General features: G+C 43.2%; 1 protein-coding gene across 1 annotated transcript in view; it reads right to left on the bottom strand.

Moving 5' to 3' along the window:
• Positions 1-12,895, bottom strand: part of Map3k2 (mitogen-activated protein kinase kinase kinase 2) — a 67,495-nt gene extending 54,600 nt beyond the window's left edge. The window contains exon 1 of the mRNA XM_051163698.1: positions 12,810-12,895. The gene's annotated coding sequence lies outside the window, so the exon portion shown is untranslated. The remainder of the gene's footprint in view (positions 1-12,809) is intronic.
• Positions 12,896-25,512: the final 12,617 nt, after the last annotated feature.

Below are 25,512 nucleotides of genomic sequence, written 5' to 3'. Positions count from 1 at the left end.
GTGGCTGTGCAGGATGACGTCCTGCCGACCTTCCACCTGCCTCACCAGGGCCACCCACCATCTGTGCAGAACCCCCTGTCCCAGACAAGCTGGTAATCTGCCCTTACACAGTGGAGTTTCTGAGTCTCTCCCACAACCACATCCACTCTCCTTTCCTAAATCTCTTATTCCATATATACAGTAGCTGAATTTCCTTGATAAAGCTCTCACATGGTGCAAGCACCAATTCTCCTCCCAGTCCACTGACCAAAACAATGTCTTCAACTTTCCCTTCTGAGATTTTTGCATAAGCAAATTTAGGGTGCTTGCCCTCCCCTTGCCGCCAATCAAATCACTTCTGCAATACTCATTCTTGTTTCCAAAGAAGCCACTTCTCCCTACTTGCTCTTTTTATTAAAACAAAACAAAAAAGACAGGATTTATTGGTGAGAACACCAGTTAGCGTAGCTACCAGATTAACAAACATCAATAAAAAGCAAGATCAGCAAGCAATGCAAGATTCACTTAGGGGCACTTTTGCATCTTGGTTAAAGATAGAAGACAGAAAAAGGATACAAAAAATTTTCAAGGAAAAAGTCTGGTAGATTAATTATCTCAAAAAACAAACAAACAAACAAAAAACCCACCTTCTCGTGTAGTAATGTTGGACTTACCAAAATATCTTGCTAAAATTTTAAGTTTCTACGGAGCATAAAAGATTGCATATAATTCTCCAATATAGACCCATGGTGATAGCGCACACCTTTAGTCCCAGCACTCAGGGACGCAGAAGCAGGCAGATCTCTGTGAGTTCGAGGCCAGCCTGGTCTACAAAGCAAGTCTAGGACAGTCAAGGCTACACAGAGAAGCCCTGTCTCCAAAAACAAAAAAACAAAAGTAAATTTCTAATACTTTTTCTTTTCCTAAAAGATCCCTCACTTTTGGCTAAAGTATTTCCAGAAATGTGTTTCACTGGTTTGGTTTCTCTAGCCATAAAATGAGAATAATTCAATTCTTCTGTGTGATTTTCTAGGACTTAGTACTTCTTGGTTGCCTCACAACTGACTGACTTCCAGCTTACTCTTTAAAATATCCACTGAGAACCTAAAAGTCTACGCTACCAAGCACAGTAAGGCATATGGGTATAAAATGCTTTTAAGAAATTGAATTCAGAGGCTGGAGAGATGGCTCAGCGATTAAGAGCACTGTCTTACTCTTCCAGAGGTCCTGAGTTCAATTCCCAGCAACCACATGGCAGTTCACAACTGTCTGTAACTCCAGTTCCAGAGGATCCAACACACTCTCACAGACATACATGCATGAAAAACACCAATGCAAATAAATAAATAAATAAATAAATAATTTTTTAAAAAAGGAAATTGAATTCAGATCAGTTACTCATATTAAATAAAGTGATTTATCCTATTTCCAAGAGCTGCTATCCTAAAACACAAGTACCCTCATACTACTGTCATGTTCAACAACTTCACAAGCAAAAGCAAAAACGAAAACAAAGCCTACATCTCCTCTACTAAGCTGCAGGTCTCAGAATCACACCTTTGACAGGCCTTTTCATACAAGAACACACAGGCAAATGTTCTTTTATAAATTCCGAAGAGCTAAGGCCACAGCTCCAATGTAAAGCAGCAAGCACAGCAAGGCCTTGAGTCTGGTTCTCTTCTGTTGAAAAGCACTCTTTCCCAGTCTATTTCTCATAAGCAGCAGATTTAAGACTGCAAGCAGGTTTCCTACCAGCAGTTGTATAGCAGTTTCTGATGGTCTGTACATTACATTTCCCAGGGAAGCTAGACAGAAGGTAAACAACTCAAAATAGCTCCAGGAAGTCCCTGAAACTTACTAGATCCACTAGGCTCATCTCCATGCCAGTAAGCAACGAAGACTGCTCAAAAGTTACTCTTAGTCAAAACTAAACTGCAGAGAAGATTCTAGAAGTTTAGGCCAATCTTCTAGAGAAGATTCTAGAAGTTAGGGTGCCTAGAAGTTTAGGCCAACTGAGTCATTTATACCTCTACTTTAAAAATAAAGTTCATAAGTACTTTTAATAATTATTATTATACTTTGTGTGCTGTATAATACAATAAGATATTACTTGGCCGGCAAAATGGCAAGATGCTATATTACAGGCTAGCCTTGTCTATATACGAGTTGTAGGCTAGGCAGGGCAGCATAGCGCCCTATCTCAAAATAAATAAATAAATTGTAACAAGTGTACAGAGGTGTGGCTAGGAGTGACTAAGTAACAAGCGTCTTCCTCCTATGCAGGAGGTCTTGGTCAACCCTAGGCAGCACAAAAAAAATAATAAAAATTTATAATGTCAACAGTTGAACCAAGTTTCTGCAATATAGGAAACATTCAAAGGTTTCTTCTTCTTCTTCTTCTTCTTCTTCTTCTTCTTCTTCTTCTTCTTCTTCTTCTTCTTCTCTTCCTCCTCCTCCTCCTCTTCTTCCTCTACACTCTAAAACTTACAGAAAATCATATGATGTCCTCAACTCCAGAAGACGATCCTCTATGAAGCAAGAGCAGAAAGACAAAGAAGAGATATGGCTGGGATGCAAACCAACAATGAGATTTAAAGAAAAGAAGAAGAAAGAATGAATGAATGAATGAATGAATGAATGAAAATAGGCATGGTGTGGTAGCCTACACCTTTAATCCCAGCAGTCAGGAGGCAGATGCAGGTGGATCTCTGTGAGTTTGAAGCCAGCCTGGTCTACAAATTGAGTCTAAGACAGCCAGGGCCCTGTCTCGAAAAACCAAAAAGAAAAAGAAAGGAAGAAAATAAGCAAGACCAAGTAAAGCTAAAATATGTCAAGCATGGAAGGGCTTTCTGAAAAGGTTTTCAATAGCACAGAAAGTAACCCAAGGATTTGTCAATGCAGTTATAAGTCATTAAAAAACTTCTGCAAAGCAGAATAATCACTAAATGGGGGAAAAGTAGTCTGCAGTCTGCAGTCTTTGTCAAGTACCCATTGGATGGGGATCTAATATCTAGAATATATAAAAAACTATAACAATTAAACACTAAAAAAATCCAGATCATCCAGTTAATAAACAAGCTAGGTAAGTGAACAAATAGCTCTCTAAAGAAGAAATACAAACAACCAATAAATGTTTGAAAGTGTTCAATATCCTTAGCCAAATGAAAATTAGAACTACTCTGAGTCTCCATTTCATACTAGTCAGAAAAACTATCATCCAAGAAGAGAGAAGGCGGGAACTAACAACCATTGATGGCAAGAATGTGTGCGTTGAGAGGATCCTTTACATACTGCTAATGGGAGTGTAAACTTGTGAAGCCATTATGCCAATTAATATGAGGTTCTCAAGAAACTGAAAATAGCACCACCAAATAACCCAGCTACATCACTCCTAGAGATATACCTGAAGAACTCTGTATTGGTTATTTCTCTATTGCCATGGCAACTTACAGAAAGACGAATTTATTGGGGCTTATGGTTCCAGAGGTAGGAAAGCACGGCAGATACACATGCATGGCAGCCAGACCAAGAAACTGAGAGCTCACTCAACAAAAACAAAAAAAGCACAAAGCAGAGAGAACAAACTAAAAGTAGAATATGGTCTTAAGCTCTCAAAACCCACATCCACTTACATACTTTCCCCAGCAAAGCAGGCCCCAGACAGCACTACCAACTAGACACTGACTGTTTGAATACTCAAGACTATGAGGGACAGTTCTCATTCAAATCACCACATCCCCTTCCCTGGCACCAACAGTCTCAGGGCCATATCATAATCCAAAATGCATTCAGTCCAACTCCAAAAGACCTTATAATCTTTAAGTCTGTGATCCGTAATGTTGGTTCTCAACTTGACTACATCTGGAATCAACAAGAACTCAGGAAGCCAGGGCACACCCATGAGGGAAGGGATTTTCTTGATTGGATCATGTGAGGTGGGAAGATCAATCTAAATCTGAACCACACAAAAGGACATGGGGAAAGGAAACTTTTGCTTTTTGCCTGCTTGTCCATATCCTAACAAATTTATCCATCATGTTCTGAGGCATTCCTTCTTCCAGATTCCACCGAGGACCACAGATTCCAGCCTGAGGACCAGCAACTCCCTAGGACTTCCCTAAGACTCGAGCCCCAGACCAAGACTGCTGACACATACAGGCTTCTGGACCTCACTCTTGGCCTTCCCACCGAGAGACTGCCGTTCATGAACTAGCCAGACCACAGCCTATAAGCCCCTCCAATAAACCCCCTTTATATGGATATGTACACATACTCACTTTTTTCATTCTATCCGTTCTATTCCTTTAGACAACCCTGACTAATATGGAGTCTTAAGACTATTTAAAGCTGGGCTGTGGTGGCGCATGCCTTTAATTCAAGTACTTGGGAGGCAGAGGCAGGCAGATCTCCATGAACTTGAGGGCAGCATGGACTACAAAGTGAGTCCAGGACAGTCAAGGCTACATAGAGAAACCCTGTCTCCAAAAACCAAAAGGGAAAAATAAAAGAAAGGAAGGAAGGAAGGAAGGAAAAAAGAAAAGGAGGAGGAGGGTGTTTAAAAACCCAAAGTCTAAAGTCTCTCCTGAGACTCACGGCCAGAAGTTTTCAACATGTGGGTTGCAACCCCTTTGGGGGGAATCAAACAACCCTTCACAGGGGTCCTCACAAATCAAATACGTATATTATGATGCATACCAGTAGCAAGACTACAGTTATGAAGTAAAAATGAATATAATCTTACAGTTTGGAGTGACCACAGCATGAAGAACTGCATTAAAGGGTCGCATCACTAAGACTGAGAACCACTGCTCAAGGCAGCCTCTTAATTGTAACCTTCTAAGATCAAAAAGCAAATTATATACTCCCAATATATTAGAGCACAGACTATGTATTACCATTCCAAAAGGAAAAAAATGGAGATAGTATAGAAATAGTGGACCAAAGCAAGACCAGAACCCAGCAGGGCAAACACTAAATCCTGTAACTATGTTCTTTATTAAAAAAAAAAAAAAAGTATATGGTTCCATCTACCCCTTTTGGCTGCTTCCACTTCTGTATGCAGTTCATGGCAGAAATCTCACGGCTCTGATATCTTTAAGGTCTTGGGTTCGCCACAGCGAGCCAGACTTTCCTTGCACAGCTTAAAAGAATAAAAGAATGGGCTCTCACAACTTGCCCTTTTCACAGCCTTCATATGGGGACTTTTGCCATACACTGCCTGACTTCTGCAGCTCTCTGAAACCAGGAAGGAAAAATCCACAATTCCTTCACTCTTGCATCCTTCATGTTGCTAAAGCCAGCAGGACAAGGACCATGTTCTGCTGTCAGCGTGGGATGGAGTCTGCCCCTCCTGAGCCACATTAGCAGCCTTTTCCCTTTTACAAACGTAAAGCTTGGTGGGGCAGAGAAGGGCTGGCAGGCAAAGTCTTGCCCTGAGGGAAGCCCTCCCCTTAATCCAAAGCACAGTTTCTCCTCAGTCCTGATCGTAAACTCACCTCCTGCAACAGGCACAAGCTTTGCAACAGAACAGTTCGGTGGTGCTCTTTCTCTTTAAAATGATCATGTTTCTTGCTGCCCCACTTGCTCTTTTTCGCTGAAGATCTGCATTAACAGTCATTAATAACAACCCTACCAGATTCAATATCACGTTGCTTTCAAATTCCCTCTATCAAAGAAATTAGCCCATTACTTTTAATTTGCCTTGGGCAAGTTCTATGGATAAGGGCGGAAGGCAACCAGATTCTTTTTCCCCCTCTAAAGCCACTTGAACTGGACCTCCATGATTCAAATGCTCTCAGCACGCCTTTCCTCCAAGTTTCTACTAAGACAGCCCTTGAGGCTCTAACTTCAGCATTCAAGTGCTTTTCTAGTCAAAAATTGCAAAGTCTTCCATATTCTTCAAAAGCCTCGGTCAGGTTCCTCACAGCAACAGCCCAGTCTCTAGGATCGACTTCTGTCTTAGACACCTTCTGTTGCTGTGGTAAAAGACCATGATCAAGGCACCTTACAGAGGAAGAATGTATTTGGCTTAAGGTGCCAGAGAGTCCATCATGGCAAGAAAGCATGGCAGCGGACATCAGGCAAGGAAGCGAGAGCAGGAACCGAGCACTCACAACCTCACCTGAGAGCAAGACGCAGAGAGAGCCCCAGAAGTACGACAAGGCTTTACAGTGTTACCAACTGGTGACCAAGAGTTAAAATGCCCACAACTATGGAAGCATTTCTCACCCAAACCACCACAGACTCTTAAGTCAACACACCATTTTTTTAAGAATTTCTACATGCATATACGTCTTTTGATCCAAGTCACTCCACACCTCCCCCTCAAATTCCTTCTCTATCCCTCCATAACTTTTGCCTCCCAACCTCATATGTTTTATTTTGGTTTTGACTACCACATTCACGCAGTTCACAGTGCTGCCTGCATGTGCATGGCTGTAGAGCCATCTACCTCTCAGGACCATATCTAGAGAAAATGGACTCTTCCTCCGTCAGCAGCCATCAACTTCCAACAGCTCCTTGACTGGGGGAGAACTTCCCAAGCCCCTCCCCATCAATGCTGGACTGTGGCCTGGCTTGACAACATGAAGGTTTGGTGCCAGCAATTCCAGCAGTTCATTTGCACAGTGGCTGACACGTCCAGCAAGTGCTGTTTTGCTGCAGATATCCACTACTTTTAGATGTTTTAAATCATTCAGTCCCTTACTCACCTTAACAAATAAATGCAGCAAAGTTACTATCTCCATTCCCTCTCTCCACACAGCCTTCTAATAAACCCTCAGTATACACCACTAGTTCTGCATACTTTTTAGTCAACAAATGCATTTATTTCTGCTCACAACAATCTACTGAGAATTAAGCTATACTTATGTAGTTGCAATAATTAGTTAATTAAAATCACATAAACCAATAAGAGGTAAGGAAGTTAAAACTATGAAAATGAAGTCATGTAATTACACTTAAAGGCTAATCACAAAACAACCTTAATATGGATAGATGAACTGGGAAGACTAGTGGGTAAATCCCACCCCGCTGAAGGTGAGTCATGTACTCAGAATGTTTTAGTTACATTTACCTTAGAAAATAATGTAATATAAACACAAAATAAAAATACTTAAAACAAGTCATTTTTCCCTTATTTTTTATTAAAATGAATGCTATCAGATCAGCCCTAATCATATTAATGGTTTCACTGTACATCAAATAGACATGATTTGCATGTTACAGTGTACAGACTTCCTATCAACTGATTATATATAGTATAGATGTGTGTGTACACTCACATGCATGAATTATGACAGGAATTTTCCTGCACATGCCTTCCCATTATACATCATAACAAATCTGTGCAATAGACTCTAAGATCTCCATTTTACAGATAAGACAAGTAAAGTCTGGAGCAATTAGAAAGTAGCACTAGGACTCACTTAGGTCTGGCTGCCAAGCTCCTTCTTGCTACCTTTATCAGTGGCCCTCCGCCTTCCTAACACTGCAACCCTTTAAATACAGTTCCATGTGGTGACCTCCAACCATAAAATTATTTTTGTTGCTACTTCATAACTGTAATTTTGCTACTACTACAAATCATAATGTAAATACCTGTGTTTTATGGTGATCCTAGGCAACCCCTGTGAAGGGATCAGTTGACCCTCCCTCCACAGGGAGCAGGACGCACAGGCTGAGAGCTGCTGACCTTCACTTCCTGCTCTTCTGCATCTTGAAAGTGTCTCCAGTTAGTACTCTAAGTCGTTCATTCGGCTCCTGCTGTGGACTGTTTTTCCAGGCCTTGGGAAGCACACTCACCAGGCTTCTACATTCTCAGTGAATGAATAAGGCCTACTACCTCCTTAAAGCAAGTCAAATAGAGAGGCAATGTGTTAAAGCACTGGAGCCAGACTGTCTTAATCTAAGTCTTAGCTCCACAACAAGATATTCTAAATATGGGCAAACTACCTATAATCCCAGAGATTCAGGTCCCTCATCGGAAGTCTGGATGCAGTAAGAGTTGCTAGCTCACTGTGAAATTAGTACCTACACGGTACCTACAAAAGGAAATTATGCTTTAAGTCAGCTAAACAAATCACACAAGAGAGAACGGGAACTCAGAAAATTAGATAAAATGGGATACTCACAGTCTTGTAAGTTAAAAAAAAAAAAAACTCCTACAGTTTAGTAGTGCTAGATTTGGGGTACCAAAATCAACAATACACTATTTCTATCCTTGAATAGCTAACCTCCCACTAGAGGACAGAAATGATTACAGTGTTGTTTGTCAGAATTATGGTAGAGGCAAGTGTATACAGAGAGCTACACGGGTATTGTGTCCAGGGCGAGGGGGGTTATCTTTAGGGGAAAAGTCCAAAATTCATGAGCTACACACAGCTTTTAAATTTTATGGTACTATGAAGTTCACAAAGACAACTATTAAGCACGTATAAGAAAATCAATCTGGCTGGGTGGTGGTGGCATACAGGAGGCAGGGGCAGGCAAATCTCTGAATTTAAGGTCAGCTTGGTCTACAGAGCAAGTTCCAGGACAGCCAGGACTACACAGAGAAACCCTGTTTTGACAGAAAAAAAAAAAAAAAAAAAAGAAGCAAACAAACAAACAAACAAAAAAGGAAATCTGTCTAATATATAACAACAATGGTTAAAGAAGAGGTTGTGTACATGGGAGGATAGGAGGGAGGAGAGGAAGAGAGAAATGAGGTAATATTTTAAACTAAAGAAGAAAGGAAGAAAAAAGATTCTGTCCCTAGCTTCCCATGTGTTGGAAACACACAAATACACACCCACAAAAGCAACAGTCTTGGGGCTGGAGAGAACAAGTCCCACTCACAGAGAACCTGAGTTGGTCCCAGCCCCCACATCAGGTGGTGCAGAGCTGCCTGCTGCTCCAGCTTCAGAGAGATCTGACTGGCTGTGCACATATATCTAATTTTAAAATAATAATAAAAGAACAGTCTAAGTAATAACAAAAGCAACAGTTCAATGGATACTACAATGCAAATATGTGATTAGCCACAATGAAGAACACAATCAACCAACGGTCAGAATAAATGCAAAGGATTCAAGACAAAATTATGTTCTCATGTCTTCTAAACATGCATGGACATATGGGTAGATATAAGGGTAACGTGCAAAGCACTTTAAGAATAACAGGAAAGCACTTTATTTCTGTGTATAAAGACCATTTGATTTACAAAGATATGCGTAAAAAATCTTCAAAACTCTTTCATGAGTTACACGGTATTTTTAATGAAAGAAGGTGCTATTTGGAAATCTTATTATGAAATCTTTAAAAATAATCATCTTCCAAATTTGTTGAAATTTTTTATTTTATATTACATATTTACTCATATCTGACTTAATAAAAATAAGGTCCAGCTCTAATGTAATTAATATGCCTCGTTATCAGAAGTTCATTCTTTATTCACAAATGCTTATTTATACAATCATTATGAAATGAGAATATGGATTAAAATTCAAAACCAGAGCTGTTTTGTGTTGTTTTCGGTGGTAGGGCTTAAGCCCAGGGCCCTGTTCACTCAAATCATTTTCCCAACCAGTGAGCTACAGCCCGTGAGCTACATCCCTCCCAGCCCACAACTTACAATTTTTCAGCCCGGAGTCCTGTATTTCTGGATACTCCTGTGCAGCAAACATTGACTACATAAGTTTAAACAAACGTCTTTACTAAGTATTCGTTACAAGGAAAGGCCATCTTTGGACTCTCCCAGTTCTTCTCAAGCCAAGTTTCTTTACCAGCACCAACTCAGAACAGGTGATATTTTGAATTCATCACTAAAAACATTAAAAACCCACAACACCATATTTAATTAATACAGCGGCTCCCCAGAATGTTTTACAATTGCCATTCCATCTGTTGACCAGCACAAAAGATAATTACAATGAATTCACAAGTCAGCTTGACAAGAATTACAACGATTTATCAGTGAAAAGATGGCCCCAGAGGGGCTGATGAGATGGCTCAGCGCTCACACAGTGGCTTATAGCAATCTGGAACCTGTCTCTTAGGTACTAGATTAAAGACATGTGCCACCATGGCCCATAGATGACTTGTAACTGTAGTAGAAACAGGTCTTAGTATAATCCCCTCAAGACATGTTCAAACAGTATCACCAAGGAAAGGTGTGAGTCTCCTGCAGGAAGCAATACTAAGCACATCTGCCAGGCATTCTTGTTCTTGAACTCTTTCAAACTAGTTTGTAATCAACAGCTTGTTTAAGTGGGACAGAGAAACGAGCTTCCAGTTGACTCCACTGGAAGGAAAATTTCTGACAAATCCAGAATGTGAGTCATTTTCTAAGACAAGTGAATTCTTGGTCTCTATGTTATTTTACAAGGGGGGAGGGGCTTAGTATAAATCAGAAGAGATTTAAAAGAATTAAAGAAATGAAAAGAATAAACTCTGATGGGATCTCGTTTGGGTAAGAAAGGCTGCACAATGCTCTAACAGATCTTTCAGGACGATTGGAGAAATTTAAATATGTATGCTATTAGATTACACTGAGGAGGGACTGGAGTTACCGCCTATCAGTTAAGAGCGCCAGAACCAACTGCCTTGCAGAGGACTCAGATTTGGTCCCCAGTATCCATATGGCGGCTCACAAGCACCTGCAATGTTAGTTCCAGGAGATCTGATGCCCTCTCTTGATTTCCATGGGCACCAGTAACGCACACATACACGTAAGTGTTTTGTTTTGTTTTAATTAAACTAAGGAGCTATCATGTTGAAGAAAATGAACAAAAATAGTTCTTTATGAAAAAAAAAATGCTCTTGTCTTCAGGCAAAACAAGCTTACACATGAAGGGTAAAGTGTCATAATGTCAACAGCTTAGCTTCAAAAGGTTCAACCAAAACCAATATACATTTACAAACAAAGCAAATACAGCAAGCTATCAACAAATGCTGAATGGAGAAGGTCACCATATGGCTGTTTACTACTGACAGATTTCTTTATGTTTAAATTGCTTTCATGATTTAAAAAAAAAAAAAAGTTGTAGAGGAGGGACCTACAGAGTTCCAGTTTTCCAAAGCCGCAAACAAGCAACCTAAAAGCCTAACTGCAGAACACATAGCACACTAAACACAGTGCAACATCTACTAATATAGGTTTGCCCCCTTAGCAGCTATCGACTAAACAGCAACACGCCACCTAAATAAAACACCGCCTAAATGATTCAATTTGAATACATAATTCTCTAAGATAAGCCCTTGACAGCCAGTTCTTTCCAACCAGACACACTGAGGGCATAACTAGACAGCCAGTCTACGATAGTACCATATTCAACCTACTTCAGCAATGACTGTACTCTAGCCAAACAAACTGTGAACTCTGTAAGCGTGACCTCTTCCCTGCACATTATCACAAAGACTGTCAACTACAAGTTTTCTCCAAGGTGTAATATACTAAGGAAATATGAGGAGTATAACTGAGCATCTGTAGTTAAACGTCAATTACTCGGAAGGAATTTATCAGCATCTCTTTGGTAAGGAGCACCACTCTGCTCACTCACTAATCAAGAAGCACACTATGGTGTCAAAATGAGAGTTTTCTGTCAGATTGCTAACTGATTAGCAGCGTTTTACATAGATACAAACATCACGACAATGAATGGTCACTTTCTATAATATTTTACACATTGACTTTTGACATAAAACTCTGAAATACTACATAAGACAATGCAAAGTCACTAAGTATATTGACACTGTCACATAATTCAGCAACAAAGTCTGCAATAAGTAATTCTCTAGCAAAGAAAATAACCTGTGGGTTCCCTATATATACACACCAACAAAGTGCAAAATTTAAAACATACACTCAAGAAATATACAGTTTTGCCGGGCGTGGTGGCGCACGCCTTTAATCCCAGCACTCGGGAGGCAGAGGCAAGAGGATCGCTGTGAGTTCGAGGCCAGCCTGGTCTACAAAGTGAGTCCAGGATGGCCAAGGCTACACAGAGAAACCCTGTCTCAAAAAAACAAAAAAAAAAAAAAAAAAAAGGAAAGAAATATACAGTTTTATCAAGTATATTTCTATCGATAAGATAGAAAATTGTTTTCTGTACAGCACTAATATATAAAGGATGTGCAGTCATCTTCCACAAGTAATGCCTTTGAACACTAAAATGGCTGTGAGACAATCTGCAACAAAACATATATCCAACAACTCAAGGCAAAAAGTGTAAATGCTATCTAGCTAGGGGTTTCGAATTTGCAGCCAGGGACAAACTATCCAGCCAATCTCATTTCCCTAGCGTAGTTATTTTGCAAGACAGAGAAGCAAAGTCCTTACAGAAGAAACGTATCTGCACATCTGAACTGAGGGGCTCCCTCGATGACCACTTGCATGACCTTGGCAAGTTACACCTTTATCTCGCTGAGCCTCAGTTTTTTTTTTAAAGCTGGTGAAGTGCATACTCGTCTCGCGGGGCTGAGGGGCTGAGATGAGTTGACATACAAGTACAGGGAGCAAAGTATATGCACTTCGAGAGTTGACCGGCCGAGATAAGGGGGAAACAACCTTCCTCAATTGCCTGCCACACCGACAATCCCAACAAGTACTTTTGGGGGGGGGGGGCGGGTTAAAGCACGTCGGTCCCAGCTTCCCTTCCATCAGCTAGTTGCAACCTTCTGGTTTGAATCAAATTCCCGCGGAGTGGAGTCTGACAGTTTCCAGCCAACGTCCCACTGACCTAGGGGGTTCTGAGGTCAGCCCGAGCCTAGCAGGGCTATCCCCGACCCCTCCCCCCGCGGCGGAATTCCCGTCCCTGGGCCCAGTTGCATGCAGAACCAGAAGCACTTACCGGCCGCTGGGAGGGGATCACGGAGCCGAGGGCCGAGAGGAGGCCACCGGGCTGGTCCCTCCGCCCCCGCACGGCCTGTCACCGCGCCCCCCGCCTGGCGGGGTCCCCGAGGCCCGAAGGGCCGCAGCAGAAACCGGGCACGGGCCGGGGACCAGGCCCAACCTGCTTCACATGGGGCAGCGGACGCGCGGCCCGGGGCCTCTTCGCCCCTTCTGGATAGCTGCAGCCCCGGAGCCCGCGGGGGTAAGATGGGAGGCCGAGGAGGAAGCCACGGGCCCGCGTCGCCAGTGGCCGGAGAAGCAGCGAAGCGGAAGCGGCGACTCTGCCACCGGATCGTCCGCCGTGGGTCGTCTTTGTCGCCCGTCGTCCGAGCCGCGAACGCCGCGCCACCCTCGCCAGGCGATGCGCCTGAGGACAGCCGGGCCGCCACTACACACAGACCCGTGATGTCTGGCGTAGCACGGCGGCGCACGTCACGGCGGCTCGCTCGTGTGCGCGCAAGCCCTCCGCCCGCCAGGGAGCGGAACCCGCCGCCTTCGCGCGCCCGGGGAGGCGAGCGAGCAGGCGCCTGCGCAGTGCCCGCTCGGCGCAGCACACCCGGGCCCCGCCCACTCAGACGCTGCTCGCCGACGGCGCGACGCTCCCAGGCTTCAGACGGGGTGCGCGCGCAACGGAGAGGCTGGGTTTTCTGCGCGTGCGCAAAGTGTAGCCTCAGAGACGTGCAGAAAGGATTTCCCTCTACAGACAGGCGAGAAGCGACGTCGCGGAGGGGCGGTGACTGTCTCCCAATCCTGGCAACCATCTGCCGCTACAGATTTCAGAAGTTTTTAAAGGACTTTAGAAATCACTGTCCTGACCTTAAAGCACCGCCTCGGTCGCAAGCTAAGTTTTAACCGTTTTCTGGCTGCTCCAGTACATTATTGCTTTTCCAATTTACCAGAGATGACGTGACATCATATCCCTGGAACAAAAGATCGTGAAATCTCCTCTTTCACCAAAGCCTTCCCTTGCTCCTCTTGTCCCAAGAGATAAAATACAGATTAATCCGAGGGCTAGCTAGCCCTGGAGGCCCTCTGTGATAGGACCGCACCCTGAAGTTTTTTTCCAAGACTCAAATCCACAAAACACCCTCCCTGCCCCATCTTGCCTCCAATACCCCTTACAATTTCCTGTACCGGTCCATCGTGGTTATCAGAACAATCTGATCCCCTTTCCTGTTTGTGGCAGACCACGCTCCCACTCCAACAGTTGACATGAGATGGTGGCTGACACCCAAAGCCCGGGGTGGAGGTGGGGGGTTCGGAGGGATGTAAATAGAAACCCAACCTTTCATGTACCTGGCCTGACAACAGGTTCAAGAGAGCGAATGTGGAGTACTAGCAAAAATGTCAGCATCTCCTTCCAGGAATTCTGTTTGTTTGTTTGTTTTTTGTTTTTCGAGACAGGGTCTCTCTGTGTTAGCCTTGGCTGTCCTGGACTCGCTTTGTAGACCAGGCTGGTCTCGAACTCACAGCGATCCGCCTGCCTCTGCCTCCCGAGTGCTGGGATTAACTGAGATGTTAACAGCAAAGAACAAGGATGTTTGCCCCCAGATAAGTAGAGCTAACTGTAAAATCAGTTTACTTCCATTCGTTTAAAATGTAGGACTTTTCATCTTATATATGCATAAAACCAAGGAAATCTTTTTGTAGACCAGAAAGATGGCTCAGCCAGTATGGGCTCCTCCAGGCTGACAACCTGAATTGGATCCCGAAATCCACGGACGATTGTTTTATATTGGTGACTTTTCCTCTTAGATATTAAATCTTTAGTATATTTGATTACAATTTGAGTTCAGGTGTGGTGGCACACGCTTATAGTTCCAACGCTTGAGAGGCCGGAAGTGGCAGGATACTTAAGTGTTGAAGGCCAGCCTGTGCTATGCAGCAAGTTCAAACCTGAGCTGAATAGTAAGAACTTGTTTCAAAAATACAAAATTTGGTGGGGCTGGAGCGATAGCTCAGTGGTTAAGAGCACTGGCTGCTCTTGCGAGGATCCCGTATCCATTCCCAGTACTCACATGGTGGCTCACAGCTGTCTGTAACTGCAGTCCTCCAGGGTGCCACACCTTCTAGCCTCTGGGAGCACCAGCCATGCAAGTGATGCACAGACAGACATGTTGACGAACACCCGAATTTAAGAAAAAGAAAAGATGAGATAATTGTAACACAGCATGGCTTTCACAATGACAGGGTACCATGTTGGGGGATAATCTGATATATTTTGATGCCAATTACTGCTTGTTGTCTGACCCACGTTTTGCTTAATAAAAAGCCATCCCACCTGGGCAGGGCAGAATATGGGTGGGGCTTAGAGAGGAAGGAATTCTGGGAAGAAAAAGACTGCCATGAGGAGAAAAGAGAGAGACCTGGAATGGAGAAAGGAAGGCTGCCATGAGTTAGATGGAAGAGAAGCACGTGGCCGGTGTGGATGGAGAATCCAGCCCGGATGAAGAACATTAGCAAGTATTTGGGATTATGGATGGGAGCTAGCTTGATAGAAGTTATTAGAAGCAGATGGCCTGGGATTGAGACAGGGATCCCATGCCTGAGGCCCTACTCTGGAAAGTAGTTTAAAGGACTGATATCTGCCCTGCCCCTGGTTAACCAAGGCTATTTTAAAATATAGTAAGTATCTGTGTCTTAATTGGTTGCTAGCCAGGCCTACAGATAATACAGGTAATACAGATAATTTTAAAAACAATAGTACCAGGTGGCACAGCAGTGGAAAGGAAGATGTCACAGGTGTGCCTGAGGAAGTAGAGGAAGATTCAGACAAGAGGCGTGGCACCTGAGTCTTCCGCTGCTCTATGACAGATTACCGCAGACTGCAGAGGTACTGTCACACAACTTAATCCCGGGGACTCAGGAGCATTCAAGACCAGCCAGGCCTACATGGAGAGGTCACATCTTAAAAGAGAAGGAGTGGAAAACAGACTTGATGACTTCATTCAAAGCCTGTTCACGGTGTTGAGGTAAGAATTCTCCAGCAAGAATGTCCCAATTGCGCCTCGAGGTTACCACGGGCTAAACTGAAGAGATCAACTGTACTAAATTCTCATCTGAAATCCCCGCAGGAAGTCCTCATTCCTTATGAGTTTTGATGGCAGAATTCAGTTCCTGGTGGTTCTAGGTTGGTCCCCCACCCCCCGTTTCCTGGGATTTCTTTCGGCTCCATGAAGCCACTTGTATCCCTACTCTTCTCCTCCCTCATAGCTAGCAACAGAGAAAGCTGCGTGTTGAATCTCTTTCTGACTTCCTCTCTTACTACAAAGCAAACTGTGTGTACTAGTTACTTTTCTCTTGCTGGGATAAAATACCATGACCAAGGCAACTTCTGGAAGGGAGGGTTTATTTGGGCTTACAGTTGCAGATGGATGAGAGTCTATCACCATCACAGCCACAAAGCACGGCAGCACGGAAGGCGGTGGCTGGAGCGGTGATAGAGAGTTCACATCTGAAACTGCAAACATGAAGGAGACACAGTAAATTCCAATAGCTGAGAGGCTTCAAACTCTCAAAACCCTCTTTAGGCCTCCCTAAACAGCACCAATAACTGAGAGTAAAATATTCAAATGCCAAGCCCTATGTAGGACAGCATTCTTATTGAAACTACCCCACTGTGCTTTTAAAGAGTTAATATATCTGGGGGTTTGGCTGATTGATAAGGCCCTTTCTCTAGCATTTGCAAGGCCCTAGACTTCATCTGCAGTGTTGTTAAGTAATAATTAAATTTAAAACAAAGTTTTTACAATCAGGTTACGTTTATCTAAGTAACACTCTATTAAAGACAACTTAGTAACCGGGCCTGGTGGCTCACACCTTTAATCCCTGCACTCAGGAGGCAGAGAGCAGGTGGATCTCTGTGAGTTTGAGGCCAGCCTGGTCTAGAAAGCAACTCCAGGGCAGCCAAGGCTACACAGAGAAACTCTGTCTCGAAAAAACAAAACAAAAAAAAAAAAAAAAAAGAAAGAAAGAAAGACAACTTAGTTACAGAACTTCATCAGATCCCTATGCACTATGTTCACATTACTAAGTGTTCTATGGGATACATATACCAGTAGGACAGGCTCTTCAGATTCTGTCCAGGGAAGGGCACAGAGGCAGGATTTGAAGAGACTGCTTAGAACTCCTACATGCTGTGGTAGTTAATGATCAGCAGCAAATCTATTGTGATTATTCCCAGAATAGGTTGTACCTGCTTTATTGTCACACAATATTAGTAGAGTGAATCTTATTTAAAAAAAAAAAAAAAAAAAAAACAGAAAGACCAAAATGCTTCCTGTCAAAGAAAAGTAATTTTTGGACTGTCTAGATAGTTTCTGGGCACGTGCCGCAATATAGGTTTATTTTGTCCCTGCTAAAACTCATGGAAATGTAATTGCCAGGTTAACGGTACTGAGGGATAATGGAACCTTTGGAGGTATATTGGTGGAATGAGCCCAACCTTTACAAAGGAATTAATGAACTTCCCTCCAGAGTGGAGCAGTTACCGTGAGAGCAGGCTGTTAAGGCCCATTTGATTGCGGAGCACGATGATGAAGGCCTTACGATGGTGAAGGCCTTACGATGGTGAAGGCCTTACGATGGTGAAGGCCTTACGATGATGAAGGCCTTACGATGGTGAAGGCCTTACGATGGTGAAGGCCTTACGATGGTGAAGGCCTTACGATGGTGAAGGCCTTACGATGATGAAGGCCTTACGATGATGAAGGCCTTACGATGGTGAAGGCCTTACGATGGTGAAGGCCTTACGATGATGAAGGCCTTACAATGATGAAGGCCTTACGATGATGAAGGCCTTTAATGCCAGAACTGAGAGACAGGAGGCGGAGTGCTGTAGGGCCATCCTGGTCTGCATAGCGCGTTCCAAGGCTGCAAATGCAGGTACTACACTTCCCCAGACCCTCAGAACATTAGCCAACATAAGCCTCTATCCGATATTCTGTTATGACAAAATATGGTACCAATTTGGAGAAACATAGTTGTTTGTTTTTGTTCTATCAAAGATAGTTTTGTTCTAACAAATGTAGTTGGTGCAGCAAGGACTCCCTGTTTTCAGAACCATCCTCTTTGTGCCAACTAGCCAGTTGCCTCAGATTATGAAATCCCACCCCCACCAACAGGATGAGATGCCACCTACAGACGCCACCACCTACTTCTCGGATAAAAGACAAACTATTTCGGCTCAAATGCATTTGCTAGCCTGGTCTGGGTTCTGGAGCAACCTCCCCACCCTCCAGACAGGGTTTCTCTGTCTAGCCTGGGCTGTCCTGTACTCACTTTGTAGACCAGGCTGCCTTGAACTCATGGAAATCGACTTGCCTCTGCCTCTCTAAGTGCTGGGATTACAGGCGTGCGCCACTGTGACCGTTTGGAGAAGCCTTTTTGCACAAAGAATTGTCTGGTGTTTTCTATAAGATTAACCTGAGAAGATAAAAAGCCACATAGTTTAACTGTGGGTGTGCGTATTCACTTGTTGCATCATCCTATGCGTGTAGTTTGGATTCAGTTTTCTTTTGTTGAGGTGGTTTTGTAGAGCACTATCTCTAAGCCAGGCAGTGGCCAGCTTCATAAGATCAGCCGTTTCTGCTCATAAACAATTACTGTTGGGATCCTAGATTACTGGCGCTCCTTAGGAGGAGGTGAGAGGGTCATTCAGTCCTCATTTGCATCTACAGCCACACCTCCTAGACAAAATTGGTCTCCTAAACTAAAGTATTGTGAGATCAAATGTTAGTTTGTCATTGGATCTGATGAGGAGAAAGAGAGTGGACATTATGTAATCCTCTCTTCCACACAAACACATTCCCTGGGAGAAAATTCTCAAAAGAGATGGTAAATTCACTAGCTAATGTCATATCTCATAATGTTGAGAAAGAAAACAAGCAAGTAGAAGAAAATGCTAGAAGTATATAAAAACAGGAATAGTTGTAGTAAGAAAGATTTATGTATGAAGATTTAGACAACAGATGCTTGCAGAATGAATGTCTTAGTTAAAGTTACTATTGCTGTGATGAAACACCATGACCAAAAGCAAGTTGGGGAGGAAAGGGTTCAGTTAGCTTAGACTTCCACCTCACAGTTCATCACTGAAGGAAGTTGGGGCAGGAGCTCACTCAAAGCAGAAACCTGGAGGAAGAAACTGATGCAGATGCCATGGAGGAGTGCTGCTCCACATGGCTTGCCCAGCCGCTTTCTTATAGAACCTAGAAGCCACCAGCTTGAGGGTGGCTTCACCCACAAGGGATGTGGGTTCTCCCACGTCAATCAGTAAGAAAATGCCCTACAGACTTGCTTATAGCTAGATCTTATGGAGGCATTTTCTCAATTGAGGTTCCCTCCTTTCCAATAACTCTAACTTATGTCAAGTAGACATAAAACTAGCCAACACAATGAAGAAGAAAATTAGAAAGCTTATACAAGTTATAAAAGTAATAAATATGTATATAAATATATATATAGTATGAGACTTACAGATAATATATTAAAATTTCTAATGTTAAAGTTCAATAATTTTTTTTTCAAGACAGGGTTTCTCTGTGTAGCCCTGGCTGTGTTATGCCCAAATTTTGAGAGACTCTCCAAACAGACCACCCAAGAGCCGAGTCCAAATGCAAAGGCAAAGAATTCTTTATTGCTGGTTCAAACCCAGGACACACCTCAATGCACTGAAACAGCAGATGCAGGGAAGTGGCTTCTTGAGTCTCAATTGAAAAGAGTTTTTATATATTTTAGACAAAGAAATTGGTTTTACAGTATATGATTGGATGGCATTTGGGCAGAAAAGCTGTATGCAGGGAGTTACAAGGGTTGGCATTTCATGGTTGGGTAACAGATGTAGGGGCAAATTGGCCTATAGAAAAGATTGGTTGAAGCAGACATGTGGGGGGGGGGGGCGTTAGGAACTTTGGCCAGGCTTCTCCTAATTGGTTGTTGCTATGTGCCAGACCACCTGCTTGTCAACTTGACCAACAGAGAGTGTATTTGGACTTTCCCAAGATGAGCTGATTGTGTTGCTAGGGAATATTTTTCTGTTTAGACTAGTTTGTGGTTTTCCTGGAATCTGGGTTCATCCCTTGGCCAGGCTTAACACAAAATGGAGCTTCTTTTTCAAAATGGAGTTTGTCTGGTCCTTACAGCTATCCTGGAACTCACTCTACAGGCCAGCCTGGCCTGAAACTCAGGGAGATCCGCCTGCCTCTGCCTCCCCAGTTCTGGGATTAAAGGCGTGCGCCACCACCACTCTGCCTTTTCTAAATGTTAAATATACAAGAACCAGACTACTGTAACTGACCTCCTGGGTACTCAGTGGCCATACTTGGAGGCTAGATTGATGTGATCAGAGGGATTAAATGGAAAACTATTTCCCTCCGTGCCCTCCAAGGCCAACTAGGTTCTAGGGGACTGTAGGGCTTCTCTCGAGTTGTTCTGTAACTATGGGGAGTCACTTGTTCTCTTGTTCAGGGTAGCCACAGAGATCCTACCCAGTGAATACTACAATCTACAAAACAATGGTCAACGCAGGCAAAACATCTCCTCAGTGTTCCCAAATGAAGCCACAGTCAAGAAAAGCCTTTGTGTTCTCCTCACATATACAGAACAGCTGGTAAAGAAAGGCTAGAGGACCCCGAGGTTCCTCAAGACAAAGTGCTCTCTAAGAACTAGATCCTGGACTTGTCTTAACAGTACTAAAAGAGTGATTAGCTTGGTCACCTGCATGATCTTAAACACCCAAAAGGAAAGTATAACCCCAAAATAAAATGCTCAATAGTCCAAGGGGCTGTACTTCCCAGATATTAGGTTTAAATCTATATGAAGTATTATTCATACAACTATATCTCACTAATGATTTTCTGCACATGCACACACAGAAACACACACACACACACACACACACACACACACACACACACACACCTTCCCTCTATTTCTTGAGATTGAATCTCTACATACAGCTCTGGATGACCTGGAACTCTGTAGATAAGCCCGCCCTCACACTCACATTGACCCACACACCTCTGATTGCTGACATTCAAGTTGTGCACCTTCACACCCAGCTAAGATTTTCTTCTTTAAGAAAAATGCTGCCCAGATATAAGACTTCAGACCTTGGTTCAGTTCAACACTACAGCGCCCATCTGCAGCCAAGAGAGGCTTGCCCACAATTATTTTACCCCAAAAAGTCAAATAATTTCAATAATCAAATAAGCTAAACTTAAATAAATATTTAAATTGTTTCTCTCTGCCCCTCTAGGAGCTATCTGAGAGAGACATCACACTGTGACTCTAGCCATTCCACCAACTATCAAAGTGCCTGAAAGCAGATCCTGGGTTCAATGTTGAGTCCAGCCTTTCAGGAAAATAAAAACACGAGGAGCCCAGGAGATGGATGCCACTGTCAAGAGGCTCTACTCTGCCTTGATTTGGACAAGGCCTTCTCCTGAATCTCCTTCTAGGCTGATTAACTCTTGCCTTTACTTCCTTCTCACATCTTTTCCAAGACACCAGGCAAGGACTTCCTTTTCTTTCTGGGTTTTTTGCTTTTGTGTGTTTATGAGATAGAGTTTCTCTGCATAGCCTTGGCTGACCTGGACTCACTTTGTAGACCTCGAGGCTGGTCTCAAACTCACAGTGACTGGCCTGCCTCTGCCTCCCACTGCTGGGATTAAAGACATGTGCCACCACGCCCAGCTCTTTTCTTTTTATATCTGATAATTTAGCGGCACCCTCCATAGGGATACCTCAAAACTGCCACAGTAATCACCCCATATTAGTCTGGAAGAAGCAACATCAGTCATTGCCCCAATTGCCTCCACAATTTAGGCAGTGCAAGAAAAGTAGCCCAATGAGCATGGATGGTACACGCCTTTAATCCCAGTACTAAGAAGGCAGAGGCAGACAGATCTCTGAGTTCGAGGCCCGCCTGGTCTACAGAGTGAGTTACAAGACAGCCAGGGCTACACAAAGAAACCCCATCCCAAAAACAAAAACAAACAAATAAAAAATCAGCCCATTTCTTTGTTAGCCAAAAATGTCCTTGGGCCTCTTGGCAGTCCCATTCTTTCCAGGGACCAGATGTGCCAAAAGTCCTCTGGGGGCTTTGATCTCTGAGCTGGTTCCTAAATGACTCTAAGGTTAAGGCAAGTTCACCTTAAACCATGCTGAGGCCAACAATTATGAAGGCTGGAGAGGCAGCTCAGAGGTTAAGAGCCCTGGTTGCTCTTCCAGAGGACCCAGGATTCAGTTGCCAGTATCCACATAGCAGCTCACAACTGTGTGTAACTCCAGGTCCAGGGAATCTGATGACCTCTTCTAGCCTCCACTGTCACCATACATGCAAGTAATGCATAGACAGACATGCAAGCAAAAACCCACATACATAAAATGTAATCTTTTTAAAAATAATAATTTACTCTCCCTAGAAACTTCAAATAATCAACATATGCTGGCTAAGTTTGAAAACAAACTGTAAAGAAGAGGGAAATTTTAAAGAAAGTGTTTTCCTATTAAAGTTATGGGTGTCTTTCTTTCTTTTTCTTTTTTCTTTTCTTTTCTTTTCTTTTTTTTTTTAATCAAAGGTGCTTGGCCTGGCAATGACTCATATTTCCCGGATCTTCTCTTCTTCTTTGTGCCAATCAACCAATTTTGTAAGATTGTGAAGTCAAGCTCCCATCAACGGGATGAGTCATCACCTATGTCAGAGATTAAAAACAAAAGCCATCTTGACTAAGTGTGCTTGCTGGTTTTGCTTTGGCTCTGTTGTGTTTAAAATGAGGATGGCCCCAATGGCCTCATATGTTTGAATACTTGACTCCCAGTTGGTGGAACTGTTTATTTGGGAAAGATCAGAAGGTGTGGCCTTGTTAAAGTAGGTGTGTCATTGAGGGTGACTTTGAGATTTTAAAAGACTTAGGCCATTTTCAGTGTGCTCTCTGCCTCCTGCTCATTATTTGAGATGTGAACACTCACCTCCTCCTACTCCCATACCTTTACTCTGCCATCATGGACTCCAACCTTCTGAAAATGTAAGTCCAGTTAAACACTTAATTTATAAGTTGCTTTGGTCATAGTGTTTTATCACAGCAATAGAAAGTAACTAACATGGAAGTGGTACCAGGAGTGGGGTATTGCTGTGACAGGCCTGATCATGAAGTTTCTTGGAGGCATCTGGAAGACTTTGAATTTAAAAAGTGTTTGAATTCTATAAGTGGTTATTTTTTGTTTTGGGGGGGTTGTTTTTTTTTCATGACAGGCTTTCTCTCTGTAGCCTTGGCTGTCCTGGACTCACTTTGTAGACCAGGCTGGCCTCAAACTCACAGAGATCCGCCCGCCTGCCTCTGCCTCCCAAGTGCTGGGATTAAAGGCATGAACCAGCACTGTCTACCTCTGTAAGTAGATTTTAATGGGCCATCCTACTTGAAAGTCCTACTGTCCTCTAAGCTCCTACTGTGTGGGCTATGGGAGCCCAGCTCAAGAGGTTTCCGAGGGGAACAATATTAACAATTAGGCTGGAAACTATTCTTGTGATATTTTGACAAAGAATGTGGCTGATTTCTGCATTTACCCTAAGATCTTTCCTGAGACTAAATTGGAAACTAATGGACTAATTTGTTTGGCAGAGGAGATTTCAAGATACCCTAACATTGGCCCTATTTCACAGTTATTAGTAATCAATCTGATGCATTTCTACAAAGAAAAAAAGAGCAAGCGGGTCAAAAAGAAATATGAATGTACAGTTTGAAGAGATAAAAAGCACTAGAAATTTTAATGTTGAAGCCAAGGCTTGTGCTGACAGAGATAAGGCGCGTAAGACAACACAGGGTCTGAAATGGAATGAGGTAGGAGTGTGGCCCTCAGGGCAAGATTCTACCCAGATAAACTTCCAATTTGGGAAAGGAAAAGGCCTAAAGAATTTTCATTTCCTATGTGATACAAGCGAACTAGGTAGCCAGCCAAACATAGCAATGTTGTTCACGTGGTTCTGGCTTTAGAGTCATGACGTCCATGAGTAAAGAGTTTGTAGAACCTTCCTCTGAGTTTAGGGTATAAGGGCCATGCGCTGTGTGGCAGGCTAGCCTCTGCATGGAGGCCTTGAGAGGTGTGACTGGGAAAGTCTGAAGCCCATTAGCCAGAATGCCAAGAGGAATGTGAAAAGCACTAAGCATTCTGATGATGTAACAAGCGGAGATAAGGAATAACTGGTCGGAAATAGAGATTAAAGTCGTCCTTGTTAAATAGGAGCAAAAATGCCATTGCATCATATGCCCTATCTTTATTGAAGCTAGAATAGGATAGACTAGAATGGGTAGATAGAATAGATAGCTAAATAATAAGAATAAATAAATAGAACAGCAGAAATTTGTAAGCTAACTATGGGAGGGCTGCATAGTTACTTTGGTCATGGCAGTATATGTGTACATGCATATTCATGTGTGTGGATTGGCGCATATGTGGCAGTGCACATGAAGACCAGAGGACAACCTCAAGCATGGCTTCTCAGATGCCATCCACTAGGTTTTGGCTTGGGTTTTTTTGTTGCTGTTGTTGTTTGGTTGGTTGTTTGGTTTTGTTTCTACTGTAAGGGACAAGATCTCTCATTGGAGTTCCCCAAGCAGGCTAGAATGGCAAGCCAGTGAGCCCCAAGAACCTGCACAACGCCTCCTTCCTAGAGCCAGCAAACAAAATGTAGCCTTTCCTTCTGTCCTTCATTTCTTTGTTTATTTTTTTTCAAGACTGAGTTTCTCTGTGTTAGCCTTGGCTGTCCTGGAACTCTCTCTATTGACCAGGCTGACCTCAGATCCACAGAAATCTGCCTGCCTCTGCCTCCCAAGTGCTGGGAGCCGGGATTAAAGGTAAGTGCCACCACCACCCATCTCTCTCTCTCTCTCTCTCTCTCTCTCTCTCTCTCTCTCTCTCTCTCTTTCTTTCTCTCTCTCTTGGTTTTTCAACACAGGGTTTCTCTGTGTAGCCTTGGCTGTCCTGGACTGGCTTTGTAGACCAGGGTGGCCTCAAACTCATAGCGATCCACCTGCCTCTGCCTCCCAAGTGCTGAGATTAAAGGCGTGCGCCACCACCACCCATCTCTCTCTCTCTCTCTCTCTCTCTCTCTCCTCTCTCTCTCTCTCTCTCTCTCTCTCTCTCTGTGTGTGTGTGTGTGTGTGTTTCAACACAGGGTTTCTCTGTGTAGCCTTGGCTGTCCTGGACTGGCTTTGTAGACCAGGGTGGCCTTGAACTCATAGCGATCCACCTGCCTCTGCCTCCCGAGTGCTGAGATTAAAGGCATATGCCACCACTGCCCAGCTTTTCTCGATTTTTAAATTTGCATATTTAAGTGGGTTCTGGGGATCGAGTCATCATGCTTGTAGTTGTTTTTAACCACCTCAGCTGAGATACAAGAACAAATGACCTGAAAACATCATTTACAAGTAAAAGGAAAACATTAAACATTTCAAAACTCTGAAGACTGGCATGTAAGGAGTAAAAAAGTATGCTCAGTGGAGAATGCTAAGGGTGTGCCCATGGTGCCCCTGACTTAAGAGATAAATACGCTTATTGTATATGTGTGTAATAATATAAATGTATATGTAAAAAATAAAAAATATTTAATTTTTTAAAAAGGAATAAATAAATACCAATTCAAAAGTCAGCTTTCTGCACTGGGA

Source organism: Acomys russatus, chromosome 20, assembly GCF_903995435.1.
Source record: "Acomys russatus chromosome 20, mAcoRus1.1, whole genome shotgun sequence".
Classification (NCBI taxonomy): Eukaryota; Metazoa; Chordata; class Mammalia; order Rodentia; family Muridae; genus Acomys; species Acomys russatus.
The sequence above is the reverse complement of the archived record's forward strand: the minus strand, read 5'-3'. Positions and strand labels throughout refer to the sequence as shown.